Here is a 10,225-nt window from a genome sequence, read left to right as displayed (position 1 = left end):
AAAAAAAAAAGGTAGATAACTAAATTAAAAGATGAGCAAAAGATATGAATAGACATTTCTTCAAAAATTCACAAATGGTTAACAAGTCCATGAAAAAAAGTCATTGATATTTGATATCATTTGATATCATTGATATCATTGATCATTCAGTATCATTGATTCTCAGTGAATAGCAAATCAAACCCACAAAACATAAAAGTGTTGGTAAGGATGTGGAAAAAATCAGAATTCTCATATAATGTTGATGGGACTGTAAAATAATATGACTTTGGAAAACAGTATGAAGATTTCTCAAATGGTTAAATATGGAGTTACTATATGATCCAGTAATTTCACTGCTAGGTAGATATACTCAAAAGAAATGAAAACACATGACCACACAAAAAACTGGTACAAAATGTTCATAGCAGCATTATCCATAACAGCTAAAAAGTGGAAACAACTCTAATGTCCATCAGCTGATAAATGGTTAGTGTGGCATATTTATACAATGGAGTAGTATTTAGCCATTAAAATGAATGAAATATTGGTCCATGCTACAACATGGATGAGCCTTAAAATATAGTAGGTGAAAGAAGACAGTCATAAAGGATTACATACTGTATAATTCCATCTATATGAAATGTCCAAAATACATAAATCTTTTTTTTCCTTAAATTCTTTTATTGGTACATTTTAGGTATACAACACATTTACATTTCTCATTGGGAACTTGTACCTTTACATGATGCATCTTGGATCTTATTTTTTCCCCATTTCTAGCCCTCCCTTCACCCCCTCCACCCTTCCCTATTTACAAAGACCTTATTTCCATTTTTTCCATTTCTTGTCATTTTTCCTTTCCCTTCTTTCCTTTCCCCTAACCCTCCCACTTCCCCTTTCCCTTTGCCCCTTTTTTTCCTATTTCACATTATTTATTATACATTTTAGTCCTTATTTACACTTTCAGTTTCTCACACCAGAGAAACTATTTGGTATTTATACATGTGTGTCCTATTTATTTCACTTAAGAGTATCGCCTCAATGTGCATCTATTTAGCTATAAATGTCTCTAATTACTCATTTTTTATGGCTGAGTAGTACTCCATGTTATAAAAAAGCCACATTTTCTTTTTCCAGTCTCCACTTGATGGGCATTTGGGCTGTTTCCAAGTTTTAGCTAAAAAGTACATAAATCTTTATAGAGACAGAAAGTAGACTGGTTTTCTAAGGCTGAGGGGTTTGAGAAAGTAACTACTCATTAATGAGTATGGACTTTTTTTGAGGGTGACAAAATGATCTAAAATGAATTATGATTGCACTGTCACTGATAGATGCACACTCCATGCGTGTACTTGAAAGGGTGAGTTGTATGGAATGTGCATTACATCTCAATGAAGTTGTGAAGAACAGACCGGGACTCTTAAGACTCTTAGTTATTCTCATTCATATTCTTCCCCCCCCCCCCAGATTACTCATTCTTGGGGATGCCAAACTCTGTTGTGAGCAGCCTATGATGAGAGAGGCCCATGAGGCAGAGCACTGAGGCCTCTTGCCAACAGTCATGTGAAAGACTTTGACCCCACCCCTCTCCCCAGTCAAACTGTCAATGGCTGCATCTCTGGACAACTCAGGATCACAAGTTTTAGTCCCACGTGGGCAATTAATGATTATGGTCATATAGTTCATGCTAAAATAATACAGTGGAAAGTCTATATAGACTACCTTCTCCACAAAGGGTTGCCTCCGGCTGCAAAAGGAGGGCAGCTGGAGAAGACAGCTAGAGAACCAGGGTTTGGTGAAAGTCTCAGCACACTGCTCTCATCCCTAGATTGGGTGAAGGGATGAGCCACAGTGGAGCTTTGGTTGACCATCAAAGTCAGAGCCGGCTTTCTGTCTGGAACTCTGGAAAGCAAGGATGTAGAATTGAAGGTAAGAAAACTGTTGGGAGGTGCTGAGAGCAGAGAGGCTCTGAGCAGCATCAGTTCACCTCCCATGGTCCTGGGGTGGCTCTGGAGAGAAGGCAAGAAGGTCAATTTTACTTTTTCCTCAAGGTGGACCCAAACAGAGGGGAAAGCAGAGAGGAAAGCAAGAGGATCCACAGGAAGACACTGGGTGAAGAATGACAAGCCTGAAAACTCTTAGGACTCAACATAACTCAGAAACTGCCAGCATGGAAAAGTGACTTTGATTAAATATCAGATGAACTGAGTTACATCTCAGTGGATGTGATGCAGGGCTACTGAGATCACAGGAGAAATGCATTTGGATCCCTCCTCCTCTCACCTCTAATGCCATAGCAGTATGTAAGTCTTTGGGTCATAGCTGCCAGCCTGGGAAGAAGGGAAAGGAGAAGATCTGGAATTGACTCAAGTTTTATTTAACCTGATTGACTTGAACTATAATTGACTCAGATGTACCTCCTATTATAAGATGGAATGGGACTCAAGATAGAAATTGTATTATGGAAAAAAGATTCTTTCTTTGCATTCAAGTACACACACTGAACATCTGTACTATTAGGCCAAGTCTTACCCCAGAACTGCTTGGAGCACGGAATCTATGCAATGGAGATCAGGAACTTTAATTTTAAACAAATTCCTCAGATTAACTCTGAGTACCATTCAGAATCTTCATTGTTGACCTTTATCATATTTCTTACTTGGCTAAATTCTTTCTGATCATTTTGTCTGCTACCTGGGCTCCTATTCATCTGTCTTCACCTTATATTTTGGCATTACCAAGGCTTCTAATCAATTCATTAGGCAGTCTTACCTTCTCCCATAGTTTTATATATCCTATAGATTATCTGGGAACAAACAGACAAGTGTCATATTGCTAGGTCCAGCCCATGTCTTTCATTTATTATTCAGTTGAGAAATTAGCTGTCAGTCTGATTGCTCCTTTGAAAGTTATAAGGCCTTTATTTTTCTACTTTTAAGAATTTTTTCAGTTTTTATGTTTTAACAAAATTTCTAAAGTTGAATTTATTTTTATCTTGCTTGGAGTTCAATGGTAATTCATGAATCTGTGATTAGATTTCTTTCATCAACTTTTGGAGGTTCTTAGCCATTTTCTTTTAACACATTGCTCTACTTCATCTCTCCTCTGCTTCTAGTTAAAATTACATGTGTATAAATCCTGTTCCTCATATCCCATATTTTTCACACCCTTTGTCAGTTTTTTCATCCCTTTCATGCTGTTTCAGCTTCAGTATTATTCTGTGCTGTCTTTTGGTTTATTAATTCTCTTTTCAGCTACATCTAATATACCTAAATTTATCTCTTGAGTTCTTAATATCAGGTATAATAAATTTTAGTTTTCACATTTTTAACCTGTCAAAATTCTCAATATTTTAACTTCTTGAAATCCTTAATCCTAATTGTTTTAAAGTCCAAGTTTGAGCTGGGTATGGTGGAACATGCCTATAATCCTAGTACTCTGGGAGGCTGAGGCAGGAGGTCACAGGTTCAAGCCAAGCCTGGGCAATTTAGGAATTTAGACTCTGTCTCAAAATTTAAAAATAAATAAATAAATAGTTGAGAATATACCTCAGTGTGAAGGCTCTGAGTTTAATCTCTAGTACAAAAAAAAAAAAAATCAAGGCTTGATAAATCAAGAGACCCCCGAGACCTCTTTATTTTATATTCTTTCCCTGTCCCTCAAAATATTGGCTTTTCAGTCATATTTTACCTTTGCATGCTTAGTTATTTTTGGATGAAATTGTTCTCTCATAATTTATTTAGTCTTGCTTTTGGCAGGCAGTTAGACTAAGGGCAATAGGAAGCCTCAGTCATTTTCATTCCATCAAGGCTTTGTATGATTGAAAGCTGGCTTCACTCTATTTTCACTTTATTCCTCATGGGCAACCCTTCATGGTCCCAGGAAGCCAGGCATATTTATCGAGGTCCCTCTTTGGGAGACCCTCAACTATTTCCTACTCTCCGGCCTCATTTGTTGAAAGCTCTACTTGGTTTCTCACCCCCTGCTTTCAGAACTGTCAACATCCTTGAGAGGATAAGTGGCCCCAAATGTTAGGCTCACTTCCTCTCCCTCCTCCCCTAGAATGTGATCCCACCATTCCTCACTGCCTTGGTGGTGCTCTGATGCCTTCAGTCAGGTCTGTAAAATCTTCTGTCCAACACTTCTAATTTTTCTCAGTAGAAGACTTAGTCATAAACCTGCCCACTGTTACTACAAGCAGAGCCTTTTGTCTCCTGAAGCTCACTCAGTTCCAATTTCCAATTGAAAGTCTCCTCTGTGTCTCATAGGTTCTGGGTGCTCACTGTGTTCACATTAACCCCACCTGCCTCATCCATTGCCCAAATCACCCAACTTGTTTTTCCTGTTGTGGCTATTTGTGGTCAGGGTTTTCAAATCTCATCTCTCTTGGGCGCCCCCCCCCATCTCTCTCTGTCCTATATGGTACCACTTACCAAGTATTGTGTATGTGGGACTGTGTGATTCAAAAGTTAATTACTCCCCTAGATTCTGTTGTAAATTTGATGGTTGGAGTGTGTTTGCCTCGGGACAATGGACAATCAGTAATAGGGCGAGGTTACTCAGCCATCTGTTTGCCCTAAATCCAAATGTCCCCGGGCCCAGTATCTATAGGACAATCTGTAAACAGGGTGGTCGTAACTGTCAGTCAGGATGTCTGCCGAACTTCAGCATGTGACAATGAGCCACTAACCTTTGTTCTTTTTTTTTTTTTTTCTGTGAATCCACATGTTAACCCCCCCCCCCCCTTAACCCCCTATAAAACAACCTCGGACTCTGAGCCAGGTGCCTCTCTGAGCTATTTTGCTTCGGGAGTGCCGTCTGGCCAGACTAATAAAGGTCTGTTTCCCAACATGGCTGGTGTGTTCCTTCCCAGGTGTGCTCCACTCCAGCTCCTTGGAGCGTTTGGTAAGGCCTTTGGTCTTACATTCTGGAGGCACCACTGGGATCCCCGGGTGTGCTCCACTTCAGCTCCTCGGAGCATTTGGTAAGGCCCTCGGTCTTACATGTATGCTGCCTACATTATTTCCTGCCCCCTGAGCCTACTATTCTGCTCCCTAGAATATCATCTGTGACCCCCAGCACATTCTTCCTGACACTGCAGCTGTCTTTCCTGTCTTTTCTGTTTTCACAGCCCTCCCCCATGCTTACACTGCTGAGTAACAGACAACTTCCAAAACACTGGCCAAATCATTGCCTGCCCATTTGAGGGCTACTGAAAGTCTCTTCGAATGAGGAATAATTACCTCAGTACTCAGACCCTCCACAATTTGGGCTCCAGCACACTTCCTTGAGCTGTATTCATCTGCTCTCCCAATTCTTCCATCATTTATCCTAACCACTTCCCAGAGCACAATATACTCTCTGCCCAGACTGCCCTCTTTCCTCTCCTAGTCCATTTTCTGTGGCTATAACAGAATGTCTGATGTTGAGTAGTATAAAAGAGGTTTAGTTAGCTGATAATTCTGGTTCAGATAAAGCTGGGAAGTTCAAAGAGCATGTTGCTGGAATCCGGCAAGGGCCTCCTGTGTCACAACATGACAGATGGCATCACATAATGGGCACACAGCACAAGGGGCCACATGGTGAGAGAGTAAGCAAGAGAGGACGGAGAAGGCAAGCTCTCTCTTTTACAACAACCTGCTCTCAATGGAAATCATCTAATCCAGATCCTGAGAATACAACAGTGACCAAGCTGGACATGGTCCCTGCCCTGGCCTAAAACTCTCATGGGAGAAACAGACACTGAGAAACTGCTTATTTCTGTCTCCTACGTGAAATTTTTTCAGGGCTTCTCAGCCGACTATGACTGCCTCCCTTTTCTTTTTCCCAGTTTTTTTTTTTTTTGGTACCGGGGGTTGAACTCGGGACCTTGCGCTTGCGAGGCAGGCGGCGGAACCACTAAGCTAAATCCCTGGCCCTTTTTTCCAGTTTTTGCTCTGCATTGCCTTTGCCGCTCCTCCCAACTCCCCATTACCACTAATACCTACCTCCTAGTAATTTCTATCCATTTCTTACTGCCCTTCTCTTATCCCCTTATTAGCTAAGATCATTTTTTTTGCTTTAAGGGTTGGGAACTGTGTCTTAGTCTCTCACCCAAGACCTTCCAGAAACAACCGGGTAGCCCTTGGTCTGGCCTCAGGAGAGTCTGAAGAGGAAAGATCTAATATCCAATATGTAGTCTAATATTGTGAGACCAAAGTGACTCCATTTTGCTAAAAGCTACTATTCCCCTAGCCTCTATTATTAATGGTTGAAATGTGCTTGCTCTGGGACAAAAGACACACTCCGTAACAAAACAAAGTTCTTAAATTAATTGCTCAACCATCTGTTTGCCCAGGAAATAAACGTTCAGGGCCCCCTATTTGTAAAACAATCTGTCAATGTGCCGACCATCAGTACATAATGGTCCTGACCATTAGCCATTTTGTCTACTGACTGCCAGTACTTGACAGTCAGCCACTAACCTTTGTCCCTCTTTTCCCTCTTAAAACCTATACATAATCACCCCTCAACCCCCAATGGGCCTAGCCAATCAGAAGTATACACTTCATGCTTGCTAAATGCCAACCAATCATGTGATTGCTAAATGGAAAATCCCCAAACCTTGCTGTAACTTTAGTAAAAACCCCGCTAATTTGAAATGCGGGGCTCTCAATCTTGACCCGCTGCATTGGTGACAGTTGAGAGTCCCTGCTCAAGCTTGAATAAACGACCCTCATATGCTTGCATCGGAAACGGCTTCCTGGTGGTCTTTGGGACTTCGCGATCTGGGCACAACAATATCTGCCGCTGTCCAGAATTTGGGGCTCTTCCAATAAGCTGCCCAGTACTTTCCTGTCCTCACCACTCCCATCCCAGCAGGCCAGGAGCTCTCCTCACCAATTCTTTTTCTTCACCCTATTCTTTTAGGACTGCTGGCTGGGCTCACTCTGCACCCAGATCTAAAATGAAATTATTTGTATTGGTTAATTTTATGTGTCAAGCTGGCTAGGCCATATGGTTGGTCAAACATTATTCTAGATGTTTCTGTGAAAGTATGTTTAAGATTAACATTTAAATAAGTAGACTGAGTAGATGTCCCTCCATAGTGGAGGATGGACAATGAGTCAAAAGTATTAACACAAGACTGACCTCTCCTGTAAAATCTGCCAGCTGATTACCCTTGGACTTGAACTACAGCATCAACTAATCCCTTGGTCTTGACTGTAGATGTGAGACTTGAGTAACTCCATTTTAAAATTTGGCCCCATCTTAGAGTAAGGTGGCCTGGACACAAATTCTAGTTCCAAGAAAAACCACAAGATGCACTTTGGCCACCTGCCTGTGATAATGTTCAGCAGTCCCCTAGCAACTGGCCTAGCAACAGCTAATCAGTAGCTGCCTCAATGTCCCAGATGCTCTTCTCGATGACCTGCAACAGCTAATCAGTAGTTACCCCAATACCCCAGTATCCCAGATGTTCTTTTCGATGACTTGAGCAGCCGTTTGCAGTTCAGCGCGCAAGGCCCAACCAATTAGGTTTAAACTTTCAAAACTTGCTAAATGCTAGCCAATTGAGTGATTTGCATGTGATTTGAAACCCCACGCCTTTCTGTTGTAAGACCAAGGGCCTTACCAAACGCACCGAGGAGCTGACTATAGTGAAGCACACCCAGGGATCCCAGCGGTGCCTCCAGAATGTAAGGCCAAGGGCCTTACCAAATGCTCCAAGGAGCTGAAGTGGAGCACACCTGGGGATCCCAGCGATGCCTCCAGAATGTAAGACCAAGGCCTTACCAAATGATCCAAGGAGCTGACTACAGCGAGGACCACCCGGGAAGGAACACACCGGCCATGTTGGGAAAACAGACCTTTATTAGTCTGGCCAGACGGCACTCCCAAAGCAAAATAGCTCAGAGAGGCCACTAGCTCAGAGAGGCCACTGGCTCAGAGTCCGAGGCTGTTTTATAGGGGGTTGGGGGGGAGGTTAACATGTAGATTTACAGAAAGAAAAGAACAAATGTTAGTGGCTCACTGTCACATGCTGAGGGTCAGCAGACATCCTGACTAATAGTCAGGACCACCCTGTGTGGATAGTCAGCACATTTACAGATTGTCCTATAGATACTGGGCCCCGGGACATTTGATTTTAGGGCAAACAGATGGCTGAGTAATCTCGCCCTATTACTGATTGTCCATTGTCCCGAGGCAAACACACTCCAACCATCAAATTTACAACGGAACCTAGAGGAGTAATTAACTTTTGAATCACACAGTCCCACACTGTAACTTCTATAAAAACCCCTGATGTTTTAGAGTCAGGGCTCTCAATCCTGACCCGCTGCGTCGGTGTTGGATGAGAGTCCCTGCTTGAGCTTGAATAAATGACCCTCGTGTGTTTGCATCAGAATCAGCTCCTTGGTGGTCTTTGGGGACCTCGCGATCTGGGCACAACATAGATTTTAGACTTCCTAGGCTCCACAATCATGTGAGTCAATTCCTTATAATCTCTCTCTCTCTCTCTGCTTTTTATTTTGGTTTTGGTCGTGTCTCTCTCTCTCTCTACACACATACACACACACACACACACACACACACACACACACAATCATGGACTGAACATTTATATCCTCCCCCAAATCCATACGTTGAAACTCTTACACCTCAATGTGGCTGTATTTGAAGATAAGACCTCTAAAGAAGTAATTTTTAAAAAAATATTAAGGTTAAGTGAGGTCACAGAGTGGGATCCTGATCCAATAGATTTACTTACTGTCCTCCCAACATTTCCCCACCCCTGAACTTTATTTTGGTGGTGGTGGTGGGCATACCAGGGATTGAACCTAAAGCCTTCACACTGATCAATAGCTCCAGCCCTTTTTTATTCTATTTTGAACCCTGTCAGCCTAGCCAAATCTCCCAGGCTGGGCTTGAATTTGTGATTCTCCTGCCTCAGACTCCAAAAGTACAGGAGTTACAGGCCTGCACCTTAGGCCCAGCTCCACCTCTTAACTTTTACACAACAGCAGGCCCTCACTGTGGACTCTTCACTCTAAATTTTATCCATTTCAAATCTGAGCTCCAAGTCACCTCTGTGAAGTGGTCCCTAAACACACAGCTAATTTCTCCAGCTGTGACTGTAAGTGCTGTTGATTCTTCTTGATTAGACTAGCAAGGGAATCACAGCAGAGGTTCCCCTAGTCATGCAGTTGTTCTTCTGCTGCTACTATTGTGAGCAATTGAAATCTGTCTTCCTTGGACCCTCTCATGTCCTTATCCTTCCCAGAGGATGTTTCAAAGATAATAAATAAAAATGCTTCATATATTATTGCCAATTTATATTAGGGATGAGCATAAGAAGAAGATGAGGAAAATGAATCAATTATAGATCCTTGTTTTTTGTTTTGGGATTTTTTTTGAGATAAGGTCTTATTCTGTAATCCAGGCTGGCCTCCAAATCTTGATCCTCCTGCCTCAATCTCTCAAGAGCTGGGATTACAGGTGTGTACCATGGCCAGCTGACCCTAACAATTTAAATTTCTTTTAAGTTTTTCTTTAAAACTTTCCTACATTCCATACTTAAGATCACTTTAAAAGCAAGTTTTGTGCCGGGCATGGGAGCACACACCTGTAGTCCTAGCACTCAGGAGGCTGAAGCTGGAGGATCATGATGAGTTCAAGGCCAGCCTGAACTATATAGGGAGACCTTGCCTCAAAAAACTAAAACAAAAACCCCCAAAAGTCAATGTTTTAAGTAAATAATTACCATTTTTAAAAGCAAATCTACATGTATTTTTTTTTTTTTGTACCCGGGATCAAACTCAGGTCCTTTCACTTGCGAGGCAGGTGGCGGAACCACTGAGCTAAATCACCAGCCCTCTACATGTATTTTTTAAAAGCCCATTTGCTGATTATCTCTGAGGGCATCTTTGTCTTCTGGTTGTTTTTTTGTTTCTGGTACTACCTTTTTGTCCCCCCTTGAAACAGGGTCCCTCTAGGTTGCCCAAGCTTGCCTCAAGTGATGGATTCTCCTGGCTCAACCTCTAAGTGGCTGTGATTAGACTGGTGCCATCTGGCTTGGTTTTTCCTTTTCTTTTTCCTTTTTAGTTTTAGGGTGGTGAAGGAGAAAAGTTCTGTTGGCCAGTGCATAAACATTCTGCTCTCTCTCCCCAAAAAGAAAACAAAACTCTCCTTAACATGAGTATGACTAACTGGGATTATTCTTATTTGTTATATGGTGTAGACAAAATTAACCATGTTATTA

The sequence above is a fragment of the Heterocephalus glaber genome, unplaced genomic scaffold (assembly GCF_053883595.1).
Source record: "Heterocephalus glaber isolate CG9 unplaced genomic scaffold, H.glaber_assembly_v1.0 deba00001481, whole genome shotgun sequence".
In the NCBI taxonomy this organism is placed as follows: domain Eukaryota; kingdom Metazoa; phylum Chordata; class Mammalia; order Rodentia; family Bathyergidae; genus Heterocephalus; species Heterocephalus glaber.
The sequence above is the reverse complement of the archived record's forward strand: the minus strand, read 5'-3'. Positions refer to the sequence as shown.